We start from the raw sequence: 8,309 nt of genomic DNA on the forward strand, positions 1-8,309 counted from the left end.
ATTAAAAGACTTGGGAGAAAAGCAATGACAAACCTAGACATCATCTTTAAAATGATGCATTGATTTTTCTCTCTTTTTTTTGGTGAAAAATCAGACTGGAATCCAGAATATTGCATTGTAGCAAACTGGACTAGAGCTGTAATTCTATGAAATAAGGGCAGCTCTTTCGAATAGAGGGGCATTGAGGGGGGGCAAGCAAGGAAAGAGAGGGTCCTTTTTCACTGAACGCGTAGCTTTTTAAAAATCTGGCCGAGTTGAAGCCAGGAGTGGCACAATAAATAGCCCCTGGTAATTTGGGGCTGCCCTTCGAGGGATGGGCATCCCACCCCTAAATCACTTAGCATGTCATGGGGGGGGGGGGAGAGATGTTGGCAGAGGCTCCCTGGTCTCCTCCGAGCCAGACCGAATGAATGGCTTTCATTAAGGCCTTGCCTGTAACCCTTTTTCTTTTCTTTTCAGTGAGCTGACAGGGAAAGGAGGAAAGGGGGGTGGGGAGGAAGCCATTGGCCTCCTTTCTTGGGCTCCACGATCACTGCAGATGGTGACAGCAGCCACGAAATTAAAAGACGCCTGCTTCTTGGGAGAAAAGCGATGACAAACCTAGACAGCATCTTAAAAAGCAGAGACATCACCTTGCCGACAAAGGTCCATATAGTTAAAGCTGTATGGCCTTAAACGGTTGGTTCAAAATTGGGAAAAGAGTACGACCAGGCTATATATTGTCTCCCTGCTTACTTAACTTATATGCAGAATTCATCATGCGAAAGGCTGGGCTGGATGAATCCCAAGCTGGTATTAAGATTGCTGGAAGAAATATAAACAACCTCAGATATGCAGATGACACAACCTTGATGGCAGAAAGTGAGGAGGAATTAAAGAACCTTTTAATGAGGGTGAAAGAGGAGAGCCCAAAATATGGTCTGAAGCTCAACATAAAAAAAAACGAAGATCATGGCCACTGGTCCCACTGGAGGCAGTGAGAGATTTTACTTTCTTGGGCTCCATGATCACTGCAGATGGTGACAGCAGCCACGAAATTAAAAGACGCCTGCTTCGTGGGAGAAAAGCGATGACAAACCTAGACAGCATCTTAAAAAGCAGAGACATCACCTTGCCGACAAAGGTCCCTATAGTAAAAGTTCTGGTTTTCCCAGTAGTGATGTATGGAAGTGAGAGCTGGACCATAAAGAAGGCTGATCGCCGAAGAATGGATGCTTTTGAATTCTGGTGCTGGAGGAGACTCTTGAGAGTCCCATGGACTGCAAGAAGATCCAACCTCTCCATTCTGAAGGAAATCAGCCCTGAGTGCTCACTGGAAGGACAGATCCTGAAGCTGAGGCTCCAAGACTTTGGCCACCTCATGAGAAGAGAAGACTCCCTGGAAAAGACCCTGATGTTGGGAAAGATGGAGGGCACAAGAAGGGTACGACGGAGGACAAGATGGTGGGACAGTGTTCTCAAAGCTACCAGCATGAGTTTGACCAAACTGCGGGAGGCAGTGGAAGACAGGAGGGCCTGGAGTGCTCTGGTCCAGGGGGTCACGAAGAGGCGGACACTACTAAACGACAACAACACCCCTCTTGCCAATGAAAAGCGAGACTGTGACAAACTCTGTGCGCCAAAGCAAGTGGAGTGAAGTGGGGGGGGGTTTCGGGGGGGAGGCACCCCTTTGCGTTTTGCTAAGACAAGGGGATCTTGAGTGTGGGTGCCATTAGCGAGGGGAGAAGCTGACCTGGGCACTGCGACAGAAATCTGCAGGCATGGGGCTGGTATCAGCATGCTTGTGGATGACAAAGGATTCGCGAAATGAAACTATGAAGCAGCCTTCCCCAGTCTGGTGTCCTCTGGATATTTTGGGCGACATAGCCCACAGCTGAACACGATTCTGGCGATAAACCTCTGGCTTCTCTCAGGGCAAACCGAGGAGGGTAGATCCTCAGTCTCGTTCTGCTACGGTTGGAGCAATGAAATTTCTCTTCCCCAGCACAACTAGCAAGAATAAAATGTTCCTGAGAATTCCTGCGTAGGGTGCAGGCTGCAGCTTTTGCAATGTACTTCAGGACTTAAGATTTTCTGGACCAAGAAGGTCACTGGGCAGAAATTGCTTCCCCCCACCCCGGTGCATCTTGTAGCAGGGAGTACCACAGGCCTCTGGCCCAGCTGACAAGAGAAGGCTAGGTGAAAGAGCAGTGACTGAGCGTGGGGGTCCACTACCCGAGTCAAAACATTCTTAAACCACCTGTTTTTCGCTGCTTGTTTTGGATTACAGGAGCGAGGAGGAACGTTGGGATCAGAGTCAGGCCTCAGGACGGCCTATCCTGGCTGGCAGTGACTCTCTGGGCCTGCCTGGCCTTAATCTGCACACAGAACAGCTGCCCAGGCCATAATTTGTGCTGTGGGGCCCGGTGGTGATGGCAACGCGATGCAGAATCCGCTTGAGGCAGCAGCAACAGCACCTGAGAAGCTCCCCAAAGTGATGCGGTCGCCATGGCGACCGGGAGCTGCATCTCTGCAGAAGGGAGGGTTGCCGCGGCGACCAGGAGAGCTTCCCAGTTCATTGCAGAGGGAGCAAAAAATTGTGTGTTTTTCGCAAAAGACCTGCAGGTACCTCCCCCCCCCCAGTGCCACTGGAGGTAACAAGCATAAGAGCAGAGACAGTGTTGCATAGTGGTTAGAGCGCTGGACTAGGGTTCAAATTCCTGCTCGTCCCTGAAGCTCACTGGGTGTGGCAAGGCAAAACGATCTCCTTGCACACCTAGCCCCCCTCCTGGGGTCAACAGGAGGCACCCCCCAGGTGTCAGCACCCATTTCCATCCTGGGAAAACAGGCGCTGCGGTCTGTAGCTGCTAGCTTTCTTGCAGCGGGGTTATCCAACAGTCTCATCTACCTGCATCCATTGCTTTCATCACTGTAGTGGACACTTTTGTGGAAGGGGGGAGGCGGAGAGAATATATCTTTCGCCAGCCTCCTGTCGCTTTCCCCTAGTAACCTATATTTTCACAAACCCCTTCAGCTATATTAATTTATCTTCTCGCTCTCCCGATCATTGGTCCTTTGCTGGTCTCCCCCCCTCTCCCTCTCAAGGCCGGATCATCCTTAATCCTTCCCCCACCCCGCCAGCCAGTCTTGCATCAGCTGCTGCCGCAACGAGACAGATTGTATTCTTCTAATCTCCATGAGTAACGCAGTAGCTCCATCCCGGGTCTCCAGCACGATCAGCTTCTGGCAGGGCGCTCTCTGCAGCCCCAGCAAACCCGATTTGCAGCGTTCAGCGTGTGAGCAGCTAGACATTATTTAGGAGTGGATCTGCAAGCCCCTCTGCAAAGTACTATCTGCTTAAAAACATCATACATAGGCAGACACATGCCAACAGCAAGAAATCACACTGTGCCAGTTATAATAATAATAATAATAAATTTTATTTATATCCCGCCCTCCCCAGCCGAAGCCGGGCTCAGGGCGGCTAACAACACTAAAATAGTGCAACATTATAAAAACATCAAAGAATTAATTAAAATCAAAATTGATGGCAACCATAAACTAAAGTATTGTAAAGATTGCCAAAGGAGGGAGTCAGGCTGCGCCCTGACCAAAGGCCTGGTGGAACAGCTCTGTCTTGCAGGCCCTGCGGAAAGATGTCAAGTCCTGGAGGGCCCTTCGAGTTAACTCTTTATTTTTCCACCTTCGCCGCATCAAGCAGTTGGTCCCTTACCTTTCCCGCCCCGACCTGGCCACAGTGATCCATGCGACCGTCACCTCCAGGCTTGACTACTGTAATTCGCTCTACGCGGGGCTGCCCTTGAAGCCGTCCCAGAAACTCCAGCGGGTGCAGAATGCTGCAGCAAGGCTCCTCACGGGGTCCCTGCCATGGGAGCATGTTCACCCAGTGCTTTACCAGTTGCACTGGCTCCCGGTGGAGTACAGGGTCAGATTTAAGGGGCTGGTTTTGACCTTTCAAGCCCTTCACGGCCTAGGACCCTCGTACCTACGGGACCGCCTCTCCTGGTATGCCCTACGGAGGACCTTAAGGTCCATAAATGGCAACACCCTAGAGGTCCCGGGCCCTAAGAAAGTCAGATTAGCCTCAACCAGGGCCAGGGCCTTCTCAGTGATGGCTCCGACCTGGTGGAACGCTCTGTCTCTTGAGACCAGGGCCCTTCAGGATTTAACTTTGTTCCGCAGGGCCTGTAAGACAAAGTTGTTCCACCTGGCCTTCGGCTTGGAATCAATTTGATTCCCTCCCCCTCTTTCTTTTTCCCTTTCTCCTCCTGTGACAGAACTCCTATTTGGGGACTTCCCTGGCTTTTTTCTGGCCCATGTAGGACCAGTCTGGAAAGTTAGCCTTGGTGAAGACTTGACGTTTTCATCCCCCAAAAAGTTTTTTATTTGAGTTTCCATTGAAATGAGGCTGTATTTGAATGTTTTAATGTTTTATTTTAATCTTGTTTTTAAGTTGGATTTCAATCAATTTGTTTTATATCGGGTGTTAGCCGCCCTGAGCCTGGTCTTGGCTGGGAAGGGTGGGGTATAAATTTTATTATTATTAGTAGTAGTAGTAGTAGTAGTAGTAGCAAGAACAGGATAGGCACAGACTTGATGGGCAGTCAGGCCTAATGAGCACAAGAACTTGCCCCCCCCCCACCCATGGATCAGTTGCCAATATTATAGGTCCCTGTCTCCCCACAGCCATCTCAGTCCCCTCCTCTCCAGGGTTTTCCCCAAGCATTCGGAGACTACACCTGCCCGCAGCCAACCTCTCCTACGCCCTTTTCATGCCTCTTCTGGTTCTGGGAGACCAGAGGGGAAAGGAGTTGGTCGCAGCAGGAGGGGGAGATACTCGCGACTCTTCCCCAGCCGAACTCCTCTCTGCCTCTCTCCTTTCTTGCTTTGTTCTTCTGCCTCCGATTCTCTGCCACAAACTCTCCCAAACCCTGTGACCTCTTCGCCTTCCGATGTCTCCCCAGTCTTCTCCCTCTAACCGCTCATCACCATCCATGTCTTGGGCTATCTGAAGGCAGCTATCCTCTCCCCACTTAGGTGTTGTTGTTGTTGTTTAGTTGTTTAGTCGTGTCCGCCTCTTCGTGACCCCTGGACCAGAGCACGCCAGGCACTCCTGTCTTCCACTGCCTCCCGCAGTTTGGTCAAACTCATGCTGGTAGCTTCGAGGACACTGTCCCACCATCTCGTCCTCCGTCGTCCCCTTCTCCTTGTGCCCTCCATCTTTCCCAGCATCAGGGTCTTTTCCAGGGAATCTTCTCTTCTCATGAGGTGGCCAAAATCTTGGAGCCTCAGCTTCAGGATCTGTCCTTCCAGTGAGCACTCAGGGCTGATTTCCTTCAGAATGGAGAGGTTGGATCTTCTTACAGTCCATGGGACTCTCAAGAGTCTCCTCCGGCACCAGAATTCAAAAGCATCCATTCTTCGGCGATCAGCCTTCTTGATGGTCCAGCTCTCACTTCCATACATCACTACTGGGAAAACCAGAGCTTTAACTATACGGACCTTTGTTGGCAAGGTGATGTCTCTACTTTTTAAGATGCTGTCTAGGTTTGTCACTTAGGTAGGATCCCACTTAGGTAGGATTGCCGTATTTCGCGAAGTGAAAACCCCAACGCAACCGTTGCAGAGCTTTTCTTGGCAAAGCTGTTGAGCATCTTTTTGCTTTTACGGAAAAATCAGCAAAAACGACACTGACAATTAGCCAGCTTCACAGACATTCGGCCAACTTCCGCACATACACTGCTTCTGACTGCAGTATTCCGGATTATGTCTGTGAAATTCCAGACGTATGGCAGCTCTTCTGTGTCTCCTCTTTTCCAGGTTCAAGACACCTCCAACCCTTTTCCAGGATATTCCATTACACCCCTTGCTTCCTATTTCCCCCTCTATCCCTGCATTGGCAACAGACCACATTCTGCACATGCTCAGTGCTCCTTTTGCCGCCTGGGGTTTCTTTTTTTCCTTTTTAAAAAATGTTGTATTGATTTTATTGCATATTACAACAGATCACAACACAGAAAAGATATGAAAAACAAAGAAGGAAAGAAAAAGAAAAATAATAAGATACAATGCATATATTAACAAAAACAAACTTTAAACAAAAATGGACTTCCTTTCATCAAAGTGTGACTTTGTTGTTATTACTATAATTTTAATTGTTGTGTCATTGACATTAGTAAAGGGACCCCTGACCACTAGGTCCAGTCGTGGCCGACTCTGGGGTTGTGGCGCTCATCTCGCTTTACTGGCCGAGGGAGCCAGCGTACAGCTTCCGGGTCATGTGGCCAGCAGGACTAAGCCGCTTCTGGCGAACCAGAGCAGCGCACGGAAGCGCCGTTTACCTTCCCGCCGGAGCGGTACCTATTTATCTACTTGTACTTTGACGTGCTTTCGAGCTAGGTTGGCAGGAGCAGGGACCGAGCAACGGGAGCTCACCCCGTCGCGGGGATTCGAACCGCCAACCTTCTGATCGGCAAGCCCTAGGCTCTGTGGTTTAACCCACAGCGCCACCCACTTCCCTTGCAAATAGCTTTAGATACCTATTAAAAAGGTAAAGGTAAAGGACCCCTGACAGTTAAGTCCAGTCGTAGACGACTCTGGGGTTGCGGCGCTCATCTCGCTTTACTGGCCGAGGGAGCCGGCGTTTGTCCACAGTTTTTCCAGGTCATGTGGCCAGCATGACTAAGCCGCTTCTGGCGAACCAGAGCAGCGCATGGAAACGCCGTTTACCTTCCCACCGGAGCGGTACCAATTTATCTACTTGCACTTTGACGTGCTTTCGAACTGCTAGGTTGGCAGGAGCAGGGACTGAGCAACGGGAGCTCACCCCGTCGCGGGGATTCGAACCGCCGACCTTCTGATCGGCAAGCCCTAGGCTCTGTGGTTTAACCCACAGCACCACCCTTTTGTCATTGACATTACTTTGCCTTTATTTCTCTCATTTCTATTTCCCCCTACACTTTTCCCAAAAGTGGCCGGCTGGGGTTTCATTAGGACGCAATGAGAGACCTGGATCAGGCCAACGGCCCACCTGGACCAGCACCCTTTGTAGAGGGTTGGACAGGACCTTCCAACTCTACAACTCCACGAAAGTTTGCTCGGTGGCCTCCTGTGGCAGGGAGTTCCACAGTCGAACAACCGCACCGCACGAAGAAGGGCTTTCTTTTACCTGCCCTGAATTTCCCAACGTCCGGCTTCGCCAGGTGTCCCCTTCCAAAACCCTGCCATTCTACAATCCTAGGATGCGGGCTGGCACGCCCTCCCCCCACTGCGCGCTGCAACATTTCGTTGCAGGCCTGGTCCGCCTGCAACCTTCCAGATTGCGAGACAGACAGGCAGCTTGTTTGTGTGTGTGTTTGTGTGTGTGTGCGTTTTAATGCGGCTTGCGCTTTACCAACCAGCCTCCCCGCTTGCCTCCAGCTTATATTCCCCAGCGGCTTTCAGCCTGCATTTCTGTCCGACTGCCCACCTGGCCCCTTGCCACCCTCTGCTTCTCAGCCGCGGTGCTGCTTGATGCCAGACTGGGGGAAAGAGAAGGCAGAGAAGAGGAGGAGGAGGGGGAAAAGCTCTCATTTTGCTGCGGCCTCACATGCCCTCGGCTCTGCGGAGTCATGAAACGCATTTCGACTTGGCGCTGTGCCCTGCTGCTAGTCTCCCGTTGCCACGTCCGCCCGCCCAAATCTCTGCCACCAACATCCCTCCTGCATCAGACACCCCCCTCTCCTTCGCAGTCAAAACTCCTGCCCCACCCAACGCGGCAAAAACAAATAAATTAAAAAATCCCCTGCCAGGGGCAGATCGATGCCAACATAAAGCGTCCTCGTTCATGAGCAATTACCCAATCGATTTCACCCCAGACTGGCTAGCAGGAGTCACTAGCGGCTATGGAGCCCAGCCTGGTGGGGAGGGGGTCGTCTTCTGGGGGCCTGGGCAGATTCATGGGGGAGAATATGGTCCTTCAGAGAGCCTGCCAGATAGGGATTTGTAGGTCACAACCAGAGCTCAGAATTGTGCCCAGATTTCTTCTTTGGCGACCCCTCGTAGCTGAGTAAGATTGTCTTCCATAAACATGGTTTTAACAATGAGTCCGTAAGTGACTGGGGAGGCCAGTTCAGGATCCACACGTCCTTCCACAGTGGGGACATTGGTTTCCAGGCGGGAGTCCATCACGGTGTGGATTTGCCAAGCGTGCCTTCCTCTTAGGATGTTTCTCCCTTGTGTCCTGAGTTCGAGTATCTTCAAAGCCCACAACACCTTTGGTAAAGGCTGTTCTCTAACTGGAGCGCTCGCAGGCCAGTGTTTCCCAGTTG

The sequence above is a fragment of the Podarcis pityusensis genome, assembly GCF_964106645.2.
Source record: "Podarcis pityusensis genome assembly, chromosome: 13".
Taxonomy (NCBI): Eukaryota; Metazoa; Chordata; class Lepidosauria; order Squamata; family Lacertidae; genus Podarcis; species Podarcis pityusensis.